The 17,694-nt window shown below is 38.1% G+C and overlaps 1 protein-coding gene across 1 annotated transcript in view; it reads left to right on the top strand.

Moving 5' to 3' along the window:
- The first annotated feature begins 1,021 nt into the window (after positions 1-1,021).
- Positions 1,022-17,694, top strand: part of ESR2 (estrogen receptor 2) — a 58,642-nt gene continuing 41,969 nt past the window's right edge. The window contains exon 1 of the mRNA XM_074909327.1: positions 1,022-1,093. The gene's annotated coding sequence lies outside the window, so the exon portion shown is untranslated. The remainder of the gene's footprint in view (positions 1,094-17,694) is intronic.

Below are 17,694 nucleotides of genomic sequence, written 5' to 3'. Positions count from 1 at the left end.
AACATCATATAAGCCATTAACTGTTACTAAAACAGTAGATTCATGAATGTGTTACTTTGTAATAATACTATATGTATGCTGAGAAGCAAGCGTGTCATCCTGCACTTTCATTCAAACTTGTTCATCAGGTTGTCTTTGTTTTAGAGATGTCAAATGTTAACAGGAGGAATTCAGTTTTTTCATAGCACATGCTGTATAAAATTAATTCTCATAATATGGATAGGGCTTCCAAAGCAGGGAATTAAATGTGCAGAACAGCAGATAAACAAATATGCAAGAGGACATTTAAGCAGCCTGAGAAAGATGAAGGGCAACAAAATTCACAATGGTGCTGAGAAACTTCAGGAATAACTCAGCAAAAGAAAGATGGCAAATCCACAGCTACAGGCTCAATTTACAACCTGAACATTAAATACAGCAATCCTATTTTACTGACTAGACAGAAGACATTGCTGCAGATTGCTAATACAGTAGCACCAGGGCAGACAATTTTAGGCAGCTCTTTTTAAGTCAGATGACTGAACACAATGTTACCAAAGTTAAAGCAATGAGCAAAAGTGATCAGCCAATGCAGTTTTAACATTTTAACCCAAATCTGTATCAGCTGGAACATGTCTCCATTTGGCCATAGGTGCTTCAACAAAATCAGTAGGTGCATCTGTTTCTTCCAGCACCTACATATTTCTCAAATCTAGATAATCAATTGAAGATTTGCCCTACTCTGTTCCCTTTAAACTGCTTATTAGATTAATTATACCAAAGATGTGTCTGACAAGGCCACTAGTTTGGGGAATTTATCTCCTTGTTCAAAGTTGAATGTTTGAATACAGTTTCTGGTTTATTTCCTGTCTTTATGAAATGTATCTTACAGAAAAAATCAGAGCAGAACCCTAAATATTTTGGAAGGGGTTTAGAAGACTAGAGAAAAAGAAGTATCTGGAAAGGTGGTCAGTTTGAAAACAGAACAAGTCTCCACAGACTATGAAACAGAGAGAGATGAAGACAACATATGCTGGAAGCAGCCACTAATGAGCTACACTCAGCCAAAAGAACACTTGAAGAAATAGCAAGATGAGGAGGAAAAAAGAGCCAGGTACATTTTTCTCTGTATTGCTATTAAAGCAAATCATTAAGGTCTCTTAAGAGACTCTTTAAAAGCTTATTAAACAGGTTTTGGATGCTCTAGCTAATACAAGTTGACTCTCTGTTCTTATGATGGTAGCTTAAAGAGTTTTTAAGAGACTTCTTCAGCAACCTGAAAGACTGATTTTTGTCACAAAGAGAGATACAATACACTGCAGAAGTAAAGTACTGTTTGTAAGAGGAGTCACAAGAACTCTATTGTTTCTTTACAAGGTAATCAGAAGATGGTTTTACTTTTAAAAATGAACAAAGAACAATTCTAGAGGTTTAATTAAAACTAATCTTGATCTTTTATTAAAAATCATTCTAGTAACAGTCTCATTGCTTTCATATCACTACTATTATTAGGACACTGCTGTGAAAGTAACCACGTTCACTGTTCACTAGAGCTTGCTGGCTTCACAGAATATGTTACGAAGATAATGTGCTTTAATATAAATATAATTAGCTGTATCAGATGTAAACATTAGGTAAATAGAGTAATTGTTGCAGTTATTTAAGGAGGGAATTAGAACTTTCAAGCCATTAGGGATTTTTTTAGCATCAGAGCAACCTGGATATATGTTCAGTAAAATCAGAATTGGGATAATACGGGCACTAATTTCAAGGGATCAAAATATGAGACTGGATTCTATATCTGGCTTTGCTCTCACTTGTAATATAGACAGATTAGCTCTCTTTCCCATTACTTTTCTATTTATTTGTATCGAGATTGCAGATGTTCAAAATATTGTGGATGTTTTAAGCTTAAAGACAAAACAGGTTCTTTTGCTATGGAATGTAGAGAGATGAAGACTGACCCCAGATTCAGTAAACAGGTACACCTTATGAGTAGGATTATTAGGATGTGTCTATAATTACGTTAATCTTAAACAACTCTCCTCTCACTGTTCTGCCCCAGTTCAGTCCTTCTTACAATTTTTCTATACAAACACCCATTGCTATGACATCTTTCTAACATTCATCTCACAACATATAGAGGAGTTTAAAATATCTTGTGAGCATGGTCAAGAAAGCAAACCTACAAAAAAAAAAAAAAGTAAAATAAATAGGTAGTTGTGGATCTGGTCAGAGAAAATGTTCTAGGGGATAAAACACAGAGATGGGAATTCAAAACTCAGGAAATGAAGTAATTGTGCCATCTTTTTTTGTTAAATTTTTCCTTCTGTCTGACTGCTCAGGTCAAATTTTTGAGAGAGAGAGACCTCAAACTGCAGGTACCACCAGCAGTGATATTAGGGTTCATGTCAATGTCTTCTCAAAGTCCACCAGCTCTTTTTGAAATTGCCAGGAAGTCAGTGAGGTTCATTCCTATTGCTGTTGAATCCGAATAATTTACAGAAGTAGGAAAAGGATGTATTCCAGAAGAACAGGTGCCAAACTGGAAAAAAAAAAATCTCTTAAAGTGATTGATTTCATCCCATATGTTCTCATTGTTTAAAGCTGGTGAAGAATATACATAAACCCTAAAGAGAGGAATTAACATCAGGAACTCGAATTCTAATTACATTCCAATTTACTTTCTGACATTATCCTTCACCGACCAGTTGTCTTGCAGAAATCCTAGAATTCTGCTGCACTCCCATCTTAGAGACATATTTTATGTTGACTCCATGCTTTCAGTTCTGTGGTCTCTGCCTTAAATATTTGGACCAAATTAGGCGTTTTTGAGGCCCCAAGAATATATGCCTTTAATATCTGTAATGGTGGTTAACATAAATCATAGTACAGGAGCTATTTGTTAGTTCTTGTGTATTTTTGTGATTGGATTATTTTGATCCAGGGTAGTGCATGCAAGTAAATGTCAAATTTCATGAGAGAACCTATGTTTGGTAAGCTTTCCATCATATAGCTGTGAAGAACTACATGTATTTTTCTCATGCTTTAAATGTAATGAATGGATAGCCTTTGGACGTCGAGCAGTTCCTGATAGACTTCAGTTCAGTAGCTCAGTTTCATGTAATGAATTCATTAGTAATTGCATTCTTTCCATGTGTGACAAATTAAAAAATATCTAATTCAAAGCATATTACAAAATCAGAATATTTATTTTCCTTAAGCCATTTAAAGTACAAAATGTGAGAGGGATGGTTGTTTGCTCAATAGCACTTCTAGAATTGCAGTGCTAATCTCATCTAGATGTAGATTCAGAGAGTTATTTTGAAATAGACTCCTTTTACTTACTTGCTTATTGCATTTGGTTCCCTAATTGAGTTCTTACACTGCCATCCTTCCTTTGGGAGGCTGGATGTTAAAAAAAGCAAGCAGTATTCAGAAGGAAGTCCTCCTCCTCTTGCCTATTTATCTGCACTTTTTCATGACTCCCACTCCATTGTGTCTGAAAGGAGGTAGAAGGAGAAGAAATTATTACAAGGGACCAGTTGCTGATGCAAAAACTTGGAGGGACACCTAGGTGAATGTCTTTTGTTCTTGCAGAACTATACTTAGAATTCTATATTGAACTATATGTAGAAGCAAGTTAAAAATACATATATGTGTGTATATATATATATGTTTAATTTTATGCTTCAAGCAGCCTTATTGTTAAGTTGGGTGCATCTTTAGGTGCAGCTGGATAATGATGATTGTAAGAGATGCAAAGTTGTTCGAAGTGTTCAGGAGCGAAATTTTCTTTCTCATTATAAGAAAATGTTCAGTATCTTTCTTATCTCTGCCTCACTGTTCTTCATGGTACTTCTGGGAACATGACCTGTTGGATGAAAAACATCCAGTTACTGTCATTGTAAATGTACTAAAGAGCTTCAAATTTATTACTAAGAGAAGAAAGAAAAACTAGGAAATATTAGCCTATGGGCAGGTTCTCACTTATTATTGATAGCTATTATATTCTTATCCACAGGAAAGGCATTTTTATTAAGGAACATGCCTTAGGCTTTTTGTGAAAGAAACCTAGGGATTACAAACTATGTAGAATATTTTATGATCACTTACAAGGCAATAAGCAAACACTCACAGTTTAGAAAGTCATTTAAACAAACTTGTATCTAGATTAAGCATCTCATATTTCAGAACATGGAAAGTACTTACAGTGTGCTTTTCCAATTAAGATTGTATAAATTGTCCTAGAAGACTAATCCACTTTCACGGTATGGGAAATTGGAAGGAACTATAATGAAGTAAAAATCAAAATGAGTGCAAGTTGGAGTCAGGAGATAATTAGGTGTATTACATGTATTTCTTCTTCCTGAAAATGAAAGTCAGTAAGTAGTAGGCAAGTCCAGTCCTACTGCATGCTATGTCATGGTAAAACAGTTCATTGCCCCAAAGCTATGAATTGTGACTTCTGGGGAAAAATATTTTTGCTACCTTTGGATCACCTTCAAGATGATGTTTCTGATTATACATGTTACTAGGGTATCCCAGCTCTGGAAGACATGTTTAATCAAGGCTGTTTCACTAATGAGAGTGGAGTCTGGGCTGACAGTGCTCCACTCTTGAAGTACTCACCCTGTGACACGAGTGGACCTTGGCAAGTGGGTGCAGTCAAGAGAAAGAAAGTTGGCACTGCTGGGGCTCCTCTTAGCAGCAGTTTAGCATTCCAGAGGTGGTTTTAGTTTCCCTGGGGCATGGAAGTGTAGTCTACAAGCAGCCTTCAAATCAAAACCTCTTAGGGTGATATAAAATCTCCTTTGTTTTGGTGAGCTCAGCTAACTGGTTTCAGGACATTTAGATTCTGGAAACCCAAGTATGCTGTTTGTGCTTGCTCTTTGGTTATTTTAGGCACAAATAAAGCCTAGTCAATGAAGTTTTGGGATTATTCTGGATTTTGAAAGCTAATTGTCCTGCAGTTTAATCCCATATGGAAATAGGGATCCTAGCCCTGATTAATTTAATGGCAAGACTTCCACTGACTTCATCAAGGACAGAACTTCTCAGAGAGATCACATCCTTCCACCAGAGACAGTTTCACACAGCTAAGAATTTGGAGACAGGTCACAAAAATATCTAGAAAGGAGGTTCCTTTTGCAGAAAAAAAATCAGTGAAATAGTTTTGAAAATGATTTTCTAACACTAATAAAGAAAATGTAATAGACCATTTTATGCTCCTGTCCTTAGGCTGTGCCTTATACTGTGATCAATATAAAAGAAAATTATATTTCCTTGATTACTCATTCAAGCAGAAAATGAGTTCTGTTACCTGAAAATTTAGAAGTTTCCTGAGTAATTGGATAGCCTTTGTACATCTTCAATTTTTGATGTTATTGGGTAGTTTATGGTATTTACTAAGATGTTTTAGCCTAATCATTTTTTTGACAGGATAAAATATCACTATTACAGTGGGAACATTCTCCTGACAGAGGAAACCATTTAACAAATTAGATACTCAATTGAATTTGCTGGTTAGCGATGCAGAATATACAATGCATGTGCACGAAATAGTTTAAGTATCAACCAGAAACTAACTATGTAAATTACACAAAAGCATCCTTCATTGTGCTGGCTTTCTCTTTCTTCCAAGACTGCAAAAGGCATTGGCAGAAATAATTTGAACATCGCAAACACATTGTATAGAAATCTGCCTGCTTCAGAGTTACAGGCTCTTCTTTCAGTGCTGAACACACTTCTAAAAACTCTAGTTTAACATCTGGAGGAGAGCGGATTAACCAGCAGTATTCACTCAGTTCCTCCTGGTACTTCTACAATAGCCATCAGCCTTGAAGGGTAGCTACCAAAGATAGGCTCATACCTTTCCGAGCATTCATAGGAAAGGTCTGCTGCCTTGGCCTGTGAGAGCCTCCCTGAGGCACACTAGCCCTAGAGTGGGTTCTTGTTTGGATTTGTGACAACTACAGCAATTCAGCAAGTGCCAAAGAAAGATCTCCTGGTTCTTGCACCCGCTGAAGTTTCAGTAGTGAGCGCAGGGACAAAACAGAGATGGAATAAAACACTCTCATATTTGCACCTCAGCAGCTGGCTAAATGCCATGATCTTCCAACAGATACAGTGTTTGCTTGAAGTAGAAATCAGCACAGAAAAGATGCAACATGGCACAGACTATTGATACTTCTAGATTTGTGGTCCCAGGAGATGCGTGACTGTCACTTAGTCAGAGACATACAGGGAGCTGCATCTGCTTTTCAGTTCTACAACATGAAACATGTGCTGCAGAGTATAAGAGAGAATGATTTCCCTCCAGCCTCCTTCTCTATAAATCTATTCCGTTGTCCTAAATGCTGTCACTGTTTAAACTTTACAGTTCCCAAGATCTCTAGTCATTTTGAGCATATGTACTTCCAATAGTTAAAGGACCTAGTGTGTTCAAGTTTAACGTCTCAAAAAAATAAATAAGTGCTTTTAAATATTGATCCTAATTCAGCTTTGCTAGATGGTGCCCCTCTAGTGTCATGTATGAGAGATCTGATGAGAAACTTGAGATAAAAGATCATGAAATGAAGATCCTTGCATGCCTTTTGCTTCTTGCTGGGAAGATAAAATTTTTCCTTTGCTCTCATCTCACATGGACCACCCTTGTGAGAACTCGTTGAAGCTTTCTTCTACTTTGTAGTGGGCTCTGCAATTGCATGGAATCATGCTTTGTCAGTGGAGCAAAGAAGTGGGCTGGGCTCTGCAGAAGCTCAGAGGTATTTGCTAATATAAAACAAGCTGGGACTATATGGTAAATCTAAATACATTTAGAAAATTAATGGCTGTGGGGCTCTTAAGTGTGTTCAGTGCCCACTAGATTGAAGTGTTGCCAGAGACAATTTAAAATCCATATATATATATATATATATATATATATATATATATAAAACTAGAGACTTTGGAATAAATTTCAGGATGCTGCAGGTAGGGAGGGGGGAGGCAGGAGAAGTAAGGACAGTTTCGTTCTCCAGTTCATGGGCAGGATCACAAAAAAAAAAAATGCAACTTGGTGAATATCTGTGCCTTTTATCCCCATATTTCTCCCCCTAATCCATTTCTGGTGTTTTACTTTCTTCTTCAGGCAGTAGAATCTGGTATTGTCTTCTTGGCAACTTCTCTGTTAGCCCTAGACTGGATGCATTTTTAGATCTTGTTTCTTTTGACTGTGTCTTCATATATACACACTTCTGACTTTTTTCTCTAAATCTCTCAAAAGAGATGAACTAGCCAGATGTCGTCTGCATGTTATAAAGGTTTCATCTGTATGGAATAATTGAATAGAGTCATTATTTTGTGTTAAATTTGTTCAGGCGTGGGTCTCTATTGAGAGGCCTGTTCTATTCCTTCCTAATTCCTACCTAATTCCTATCATTACATCTTCATAATGCTGCCCAGACAGAGACTGACAAAAAGGGAAATTAATTGGTGAAATGTCTCTAATGTTCATGAATTTTTTGGCTATTCAAGATAAAATAGCTTTGAGAGGAAAGTAGGAATGCTGTTTGCACTCAACTAGAGCCACTGTTGCTAGTCTCTAACACCCTCTTTATTACATTCGTAACTGGTACAGCAGAAGGAAATGACTGCTGTCTCTGCTGTTTTCAGTATTCACAATCCTGTGGATTTTGTGAATGTCTTTTTCTATCTTCTTCCTGCCTCCTGGTTTCATTTAAGGATCTCTCAGAGCTCTGTCCTTCATCTTGCAGATGAGTAAACTGACAGAAAGAGATTAAGGTTAAAATGTCAGGTTTCTCTCAATTTTGGGTGCTGATTTTATGTGTCCAGGCTCTGATTCTTTCAAGTGCACTCTGCGTTATTGGACTTCTAGATGGAAGCTGGCCTTTGAAAACTAACCATTGTTGCTTCTTGCTTTTCACATCCTTCAAGGCTGGGTAAAAATCTCCTTGAAGATGATGGGTGTGCTAGTGGCTTTCCATTCTGGCTGAAAGTGGGAACAATGATGTGCCCCTTTGTTTAATAATAATTGGAACATGGGAAGCTACTTCTGAGACCACTCTGAATGCAAGTACAATCTGGGAAGTTTTGATCTGCTTATGAGTGTTTGTGTGTAAAAGTAAGCAAGGGAAGAGGCAACTAAAAAGACAAGTGCTTCTCATACAAGCTTGAGAGAAAAACAAAAATTGCGTGGAGCTTTTTTGCAGAGTATTGGAAGAGTAAAAAGAACTTCTGATTGATTGCTACCCTGACCAGGGAAGCAGTGTTTTTTATGTATTGGGCAAATAAACAGTCAAAGAGAAATTACTGCAGACCGCACATAGTATAAAAGCATGGGCTTAGAACAGAGGTTGACCATAAACACTTACAACAAAATTGTTTAATGAGCACTTAGGCTAAAAACATCAGGTACATGGTAGTTTGGAAGTCCACATAGTCCTCGCCCTGAACTGTGCTCCGGGAATGAATACAGGAGTGCTGAAAATGCAATTCCCTTGACTGTCTGGCACCACACCTTACTGAATTAAGTGTTATGCTAAAGCATAAGAAACAGGCTCCTTCTGAAAAAAAAGGATAAACCAGTTAAGACTAATTACTCTGAAGACTGGATTTTATTCTACCACTCTATTATGTAGCTCTAGGCAATTTTTAAAAATGGAGTGGTCCAGTTGCTTAACTGCTGCTGCTCTCTTTCCCCATTGCTGTCACTCTCTAGTAGGGAATCTAAGTCCAGTTCTTCCAGCTTTGAGAAACCAGGCAACAGACAGGGCAGAGTTCAACAGAGCAAGCGTGAAACTGCAGCCAGTCACCCAGCTGATTATCCTTGTTGATCCCCTCAACTGGATAGCCAGACTTCTTTGAGATTATATCTTTTTTTTTTTTTTTTTAAATTGAAGGTTTATTTTTTCAATAGTTCAAGCAAATCAGATTCTGTACTTCCCTTTCCCCCATTACATTTTCTTTAACGAGGTAATAGGTGAAAAGAACATGTTCTGTGATAATACACTGGCACCAGATTTTCTCTAAACTTCTATTACATTTAAAGCCTATTTGCATAGATGTATTCCTAGTGATGCTGGATGAAGAGCAAACCTGATTAATCTTGAAATATACTAGGTCCTCTGTCCCCTCTGTTGAAAATCTGGAGCTCCTTTCCCGAGAGAAAGCAGAAGTCATGTCCCCACTGTAGGAATTTTAACCCCTTCCAAAATGTTCTGTCTCTGCATCAGAGATCCTCAGCTCTAAAGTTTCTCAGTAAAACAGCAGTCTACATAACTGCTGTTGTTTCATGACTCCACTGAATATGATTTTACATTTTATTATTGCATTTATTATGGAGAACTGTTTTAGAGTTCTTCTATTTGTTGGTTTCATTGAGAAAGTGATGGCTTTTTTTTGTTTACTGGTTTTGATTTTTTTCCCATCACATAAATTTTAATCAGTATCCCTTCTCTGTTCTATGAGGTGATGGGAATAGGAGGAGGAAGGCACTTCTTTTGGGAGAGTGGATGTTGGTTATGAATCAGCTGGCTAGAAAGTTAGGAAAGGGATATGGTTTGAGAAGTGGGAGAAGTCTGGTGTAGAGTGAAACTGAAGTGAGCACAGGAGTGTCCTGTAGGAGAACAACACACCAGTGCAGTGTGGCAACAGGGCCTTCCAAGCACCAGAGAAGAGAGTCATAGAATCAGAATAGTTCTCATCGGAAGGGACATCTAAAGGTCATCCAGTGCAGTCTCCTAGCAATGAATACCCTAACGCTGTTTTTGTGACACCTCATGCTGGCTCCTGCTGCGTGTCAGCCTGCTCGCTTGCTGGATCATATTTGTAGCTTTGCTTCCCTGGATGGCAAAGGAGGGTGTGCTTGGGGAGCAAGGAGAAGAGGGACACCTAATGGTTCTTAATGAGTTTGGGCAGGGGGCCGACTCCTCCACAGTTTGAGATGATGGGGGAAGAGGAGTGCATACAGGACATGTGGCCTGACTTGAATCTGATTTTATCCTCTAATTTTATCCAGTCAGTGTCTCGGCTGTATCTACAAGTCCTCCTTGCAGGAAGAAAGGAACTCGTCTGATCTAACTTTGCAGTGAGGCAAAGGAGTAGTTTTTCCTCCCCCAGTCATGCTTGTGCAGCCCTGCCTTTCCCTTGGTTTACCATCTGTCTGACCTCTTGAGGAGTAGATTCATTTTACTAGCCCAGCAGTGAGATGAAAAAGGAAAGGAAGAAAAAGAAAATCCCTCTCTCCCTCATTCTCCTTTTGCTGGGATAGCTTTCTGTGAAGTTCCCAAGCTGAAGTGACTTCTCTTGGGTCAGTGTTGTGGTTTAACTCCAGTCAGCAACTAAGGATCACGCAGCTGCTCTCTCACTCCTTCCCCTCTCAATGCAATGGGGAAGAGAATTGGAACAAAAGTAAAACTCATGGGTTGAGATAAGAACGGTTTAGTAACTAAACTAAAATATAAGAATAACAGTAATAAAAAAAATAATAATTGTAATGAAAAGGTATATAATAACAAAAAGAGAGAAATAAAAACCCAGAAAAGACAAGTGATGCACAATGCAATTGCTCACCACCTGCTGACCAACGCCCAAGAAAGGATCTGCTCCACAACCAACTTGTCCCAATTTATATACTAGGCGTGACGTTCTATGGTATGGTACGTCCCTTTGGCTAGTTCAGGTCCGGTGTCCTGGCCATGCTTCCTCCCAGTTCTTGTACACCTGTTTGCTGGTAGAGCACAAGAAACTGAAAAATCCTTGGCTTGGGTTAAGCACCACTTAGCAACAACTAAAACATCAGTGTGTTGTCAACATTATTATCACACTAAACCCAAACCACAGCACTGTACCAGCTACTAGGAAGAAAATTAATTCCATTCCAGCCAAAACCAGTACAGTCAGGTGAGCTCCAGGGTCAGCACAAGGGACAGGGAGGGACCATGTTGTCCCAAGAAGACAAGGGAGAGACACTGCTGCAGGTGATGGCAGTGAGCTGTCAGACAAGAGATGACCCAATTTGATGTCTACCAGTAGCTGCTGCCACTGAATACTGATTATTTGAGGAGAAGTTTAACTAAGCTTGCTGAAAAATGAGATCTGATTCAGAAAACTGTGAATTAAAAAGATACGTGGGAAGAATTATCATTTTTTTCTATCTGCTTCTTTGTGGTAACATTGAAAAGAGAAACTGGAGTTTTTACCAGTGTAGTGTTTGTAGTGGTTTGATTTCTTTTTAAACAGACTCCTCAAAGGGCAAGTTGTTTTTAAGTATCTGTATTGATCAAAGAATAAAGCTCAGTTACTTCAATTGTAAATACTTTGGGAACCTTTTAGCCACTTCAGGTGGCTTTGTAACTCTCTCTTCTCTTGTTCTTCCGCTGGCATTATCTCCTGCAACTTGAACTTTGCTTTGCTAGTTAGATTCAGGTTGTCTGCTGAGGAAAGAAAATATATTTCAGTTTGCTTGAGTATATTAGTTGTAAGACAGACTCTGAATTAAGGACAGCTGTTCCTGATGTCTGTTGAAATACTATTGAAGGGCAGGGGTGTAACCAATTATTTTTCATACCCATACCAAAGCCACTTCATTAGTGATGGCTTTAAGCTAGCAGGCCTTCTCTGTCTTGCCCAACTATTCTTTCTCCTTGTATTGCCTACTTTCCCATAAAATCACAGCAAAAAAGGAGGCAGCAATCATTTGCAAGCTTAGGTAAATCTAATAAACAGGTGTATGACATCAGTCATGTCCTTCATAGCAGTTGTCTTCTGTAATTGCATGGTTCACATTTCATATCACCTGCCCAATATATTTAAGGTAGTTAACAATCTCTGCTAATTCTTTGTGGCTTTATGGAAAGCAGCCTTCTCTGAGGGCTCCTACTCTGTATTGATTATATATACCTTTTTTTTTTTTTTTTTTATCCTGAACTTGCCTAGTAGTCTAAATGTAACTAGATTAAATGAAGAGGAATTGCTAAGATCCTCCTGAAAAGAGAGTTGTGGCTAGTGTAACTGTAGGGTAGATGGGAAATAAATTCCTTGCCTTTAGCCCTGCAGTGCATAGGGAGGAATTCTTTTAGGGAAAAAGTAGCAGTGTGAGGCCCTGGAGGGCATAGGAGGTAAGTGAAGAGGAGAAGAGGGAAACAGACATTTATTTCCAGGACAGCAAGAAACAAAATCTTCCTCTGCGACCTGACCATGGGTGTGTATTGGTAAAAAAGAATTCATATTATGGAAAGGGCTTTGTTTCTGTCATCTCTAGAGATTAACTTCTCTGAAAGCAGAAAGGCTAGAGAAACAAGGTCTGGTTTTGGTTTTGGGAGAGCAGGGTTGCCTCCTTCATAGCATCAATCAGTAAGCTATGATTTCAGAAAGAAATTGATATTTATTTATAACAATTTAATTGCTACTTCAGGACATATGAGTCCTAACAGACATCTTCTACTATAGCAGTATATTCAAGGCCAAGAGGTCCAAGGGAAGATGCTGCAAGACCGTGAGACATGGGTGGGAGCTATATCCGGAGAGACTTAAGTAAGGGCAGAAGGGAGTTTGAGCTGTGGCAGTAGGGGAAATCCTTTGGACCCAGCAGACCAAACCTCCTATACTGCATGTGTGATACTGTTTATTTTTTCATGTATCATTCATATAAGAGTTTTGGAACTCAGATTTCCTACATTTAAAAACCAAGTTGAATTCAGAATCACCTATGTTGAACCTGTATTGGATGAGGTAAATTGGAGGAAGAAAGGCTTCTCTCTTGCACAGAGTCAAGAAACAAGTTCCACATGCTCAGCCAGTGACTTTCAGCCTTTAACCTTAGCTGTATGCTGCCAAGACTGCAACTAACAGAAAAGAGAATAAAATACTACAGCAATCATGGATCCTAATGTATGTCAAAACATCTAAAACTTCAGACTTTTTTTTCTTCTCTCTCTAGAGGATGAACCCATTAGAAATGGTTTTCTTTAATTCCAGCCTACTAGATAAGAGACCTGGATAAAACCAGATTCCTTGGAATGCAAGCAAGAATGAATCCCTAGCAGTGTGGACTCTGTATGTTTATTGGTCTTTCCCTAAAGCTGTGATAGAGCTGCTTATCATTACAGCTGAGCTTCGAAAGAGTGAACCTTCAGAGCCTGCAGCTAGCACTGAATGCAATCTGAATGTATTGCAGCATCCAGACATGCCCCTGCTCACCTTGAAGCTAGGAGCCCTGAACCAGGTGGCTGTATTTAAGACTGGTAATTTTTCACAAAAGCTTTTCTCTATGGAGTGGAAATAAGCCGTTCCTTGCGATACTGATTTTTCATTTCTTTTGGTAATAGTTAGGGAATGAAGCGTATGGCACTAGGGTGAAAGCTGTGGTAAGAAAGTAAGGTATTCACCCACTGGATACTCACAGGTGATGAGGAGAATATATCTTTGCCCAAGATAATACAGAGATGAGTAGTTTACTTCAAATTCTTTTAGGTATAATTGTGTTATTTATTTTTGAAAATTTAGTATTACATCCTTCTTTTCATTAAAGTTTACATCTTTTTGTGGGTATGTGAGATACTGTGATGAAATTGCGTAGCTTTTTTCTACAGCTATCAGTGGGTGTCCTTAGGGACATTGCCACAGTGATTTAATAATAGGTATGAAAGACCATGTAACCACTGATGAACATTGTCCAGAAAGATTCCCTCTGCAGTTCTGTTCTGGCCCTTTTTCTTCACTCCTCCTTCAGTGTGATCCTTTTACTATAACACCTTTAAAACTTGTGGGAGGTGGTAAAAAGGTTCTTTGTTAGGTGAATCCTCAAGTCGAACCACTCTTCAAATTGCTTACATAGCGTGAATTTGCTAGAAAGCCAAGTTGTGACTGTGAGACCTGGGGTGCTAAATATAGTGGAAATGCTGAGAAGAAAGCTTGGTACTTTATTTGGGGAGCATACAGACAGCACACACCATATGATTGGCATGATGAATCCTGTGGTCCCAGGACCTGCTCAGCCTTGAATAATTTTAGGTGACAATGACGTAAGTAACTCTGTGTCTGGGACAAGGCAGAATTTATCCATTCATCAGTGATGGGCCTGGGTTATGAAGTAAGTAAATTTATGCAATTTATTCACTACAACACCTTTGTCTAAAGGAACTGCTTTTTGAATCTATTGGCACTAATGTATTCTCCTTCACGCACTTGTACACACAGGGGAGCAAACCATCCTGAGCTACATCTTATTTGAATTATTTTTGTCTTGTGTATTGTCTCAAGGCTCCTCCTAGCTGCTCCATACGTCTGCTAGAAAGGTACTGCTTCAGTTACAAACTGTTGTAGCTCAGATTCTAATCATCCCTTTCTATGCATGGAAACTCCTGTCTTGATGCTTACTGCCCAGAAAAACCTATTAGTAAAATACATTAATTAAAGGCCTTTTAATTTTATATTGTTTTAGGAAGCATTAATATATATTATATATATAAAAGGGAGAGAAAAGAACTTGACTTCTTTTTCTTTGCTTACTGCAAACCTGTTCCTGATCATTTATCTAGTTGTTCTTTATTCCATCTGGTTATCTAACACATAAAATCCTTAATACAATCTTAATTTGCCTTGATTGAAGGTTTTTGTTTATATTACCCAAAACAGCTGTGGCTCCTGAGAGAAGGTCTGAATGTAGAAGAAAGATTCAACTCACAAGTAACTATTTAATGCTGCTCCTAAGCTTATTTGGTATCCATAGTCCTTGTTCCCCTTTCCCCTTTTAGATCTGCATTTTGTGGACACTTCTGGAGAGGTGCACATGTATTTTTCTAATCTTAGTCAGGGCTGTCTGCCAGGCAGAACATGTATGTTAGCTCTTAGATATGCCTGTGGCAACACATCTTGAAGTTATTGAAGGTAGTCAAATACGGAACAGTTTTCTTTTGCAGAAACCTGGTGTGCTGTAATGTGACTGACGACAGGGACTGCTGTAGTTTCTGGTAGATTTACCCAAAAAAAGGCAGGTGTCTGTTTTACTAGTTGACTTCCCATGGATTTCATGGGTAAAAGGCAGTCATAAGGATCTCTTGACCCTACTGATGTCTTTACAAGTCTAACTTCTGCTGATGAGTATGGGTAGCACCCCCTCTGTCCTTCCTGGTTCTGAAAGTTTCTGCCATCCATTGTGGAAGATAAGGCACCCTTTAGCAATAGAGTCTCTGTTACTGTCTTGAGAAAGGGGCAGGAGATCAGTTGCTGAAAATACAGGGGAGATTTGGCAAGGGTCAGGTATTTAGAGTAAAGCAACTTGCAGAATCAGGGCCTGGTGTAGATGGTTTAGGGGCAATATCAGGACGTGAGGGGAAAGCAGCCCTTGTATGTGCAAGCAAGTAAGGTGCACTTCTGTAGTATTTAGCAGTAAACCTTTACATTCCTGTCCCATTAGTATTGAGGATGGTAGGGAACATGACCTTACCCCTAAACAGTGTTTAAGAGTTACCATAGGCATAAATAGGATTGAACAGACACAGGTCTGACTCCATATAAGAACTAATAATCAAGAAGTTCTGGCAGTAGAGATTTAAATCCTCTGTAGCTTGCAAAAGTCTTTATCTATTAAAAGGAATTTCAGATTAAAAGTGGCTGTGTTTGGATCTGCAAAATAGTAATGACAGGAGATGGGGAGACTCAAGGAAAAGAACATAGAAACAAGGTAGAAAGGCAAATCTGATGCTGAGAAAAACTGCATTAGCATGAAGTAATTATGGGAATGGCTGAGTGGATAGTAATACTACATGGGTTTGGTAGAAGAACAAGGGAAGCTGTTGATAGCAAAGGGGGCAGGACTATTTCAGCTGCATGTGTTGACAGCAGATGAATCTCCTAACTCAGACAAGACATTTCAGAAGGTTACGTAGAATTGGAGGTATTTTGGGGTCTAAAATGCAAGAATGAATAATATGAGGCTTTATCTGAGCAAATTTACAAACATGTGAGCTTCCCCAGAGTAAACTAGGTTAATGCTGTGCAACTAATCAAGCATTTTGAAAGCAATCCCATTGTATAATTGAGAAGTGGACCTTGCTGCATGTCTTCAATTTAAATTTTTTTTTAATACCTTAAATGGCTCTCCGTTAATTTCCGCTGTTTGAAAAAGAATGTAGTTAAAAAAAAAAAAAAATCATTCCTATTCTGTGTTTATGCATCTGATGTTTAAAAACAATGTCAAAGTATTTTATTAATTATGTTGCCCAGAATGTCTAAGATGAGTACATTGCTGGATCAGAGCAAATGTTAATTATGTTTCAGGTTTTCCTGCAACAAAGATATAAAAAGTTCGATTTAGCTTTTTAAAATGTCAGTATTTGGTTCCAGAATCGCTGGTTAGTTAATCATTCATATTTCTGTGCTAAATACGAGAATGCTTGGCTTATAAAATGATTCAGTCATGTAAGAGCTTTAACTGCAGTGAACGACAAATTCAGAAGCTTGTTATGTCAGAAAGGAGGAGGAGGAACTTCTGTTTAGGTCTTGCCTTCACAGGGAAAGGAAACACTGATAGTATCTGTGTAATCTTGCACTGATGAGCGGGCATCACGTTGCTTTGAAAAGATTCATATTTGAGATCTGATGACTAAGTGGTGGTGGGCACAGCTGCTTTAGAATCAGAGATAAAGGAAAGAAGGAAAACAAATCCAGAACTGCTATGTGAAAACCTTGCTGACATGTAATGCTGTCAGAACATTTATAAAGAGCAGAAATCCTATTCAGTGTCAATCAGGTACGTGCTATATTGAATGAAATATTTATTATTTTAAATGTTGCCGAAGCTCTGCAATTGATAGCCTCTGGGTTTATGAACAATAACCTCTATAAGTGAAATGGGATAGTGAAATTCTCAAGAGTTTTTGTTTTGGTTCCAGTGCACATTTTTCTTAAAGTTTAACAGTGTATGCAGATTAAATGATCTTTCAACAGGTTTGTGTTTTTAAAATTCTCTGAGGATTGAAAATTGGGGAAGTTTGCTATATTTTAGGACTTTGGTTTAACAATCTGATTAGAATAAGATTGCTGTACTAAAAGCAGAAGGAGCATTTCTGAGCATACATTAGGTGTTTGTTTTAAGGTTTTTGGAAAACTGCACAAATGAATATGCTAATAAAAGGTAAAAGCCACTTCTTAGCATCGTAGTATTTTTCAGGACCTGATCCAAAGTAAATCAGGATTATCAGAAGTTTCCTCATTGACTTGACTGGACTTTGGATCAGGCTTTTCAAATTCTAGGTCTCATCCTGATAAATGTCTCAGGATTTGTTCTTACAGTTGCTGTGTCTACCTAAGTAGTTTTCCTATATTAAAGTTGGTGATACAGGTTTACATTCTTTTAATGAGAACTTCAGTTTTGAAAAGGATCTTCCTAACTAGACAAGCCTGTTTCTTAAGTTTGCTTTTGGTAGTGCTAAAAGGTATATTTAACAATAATTAAAGATTGGTCAGCATGTGCATAAATCTTCAAATCCATCAGAACCTTTCTATGAATGCTAGAAAGACTTTTGGCTAGCAGTGACAAGAATGATCTGATCCTTGTATCTTGGAGGTTTTATAAGAGGTTTTATTAGAGAAAATAAATTTCAATTTGTAAAGAGGATGGGATATACAGCAACTTATGCAATTTAGACCTTGAAATGGCTGGTAAATGTGCTATTTCTCTTTGGGAAAGGGTTCAGCCTTGTCATATGG

This window comes from Athene noctua, chromosome 6, assembly GCF_965140245.1.
Source record: "Athene noctua chromosome 6, bAthNoc1.hap1.1, whole genome shotgun sequence".
Taxonomy (NCBI): domain Eukaryota; kingdom Metazoa; phylum Chordata; class Aves; order Strigiformes; family Strigidae; genus Athene; species Athene noctua.
This window is presented reverse-complemented; position numbering and strand designations above follow the sequence as displayed.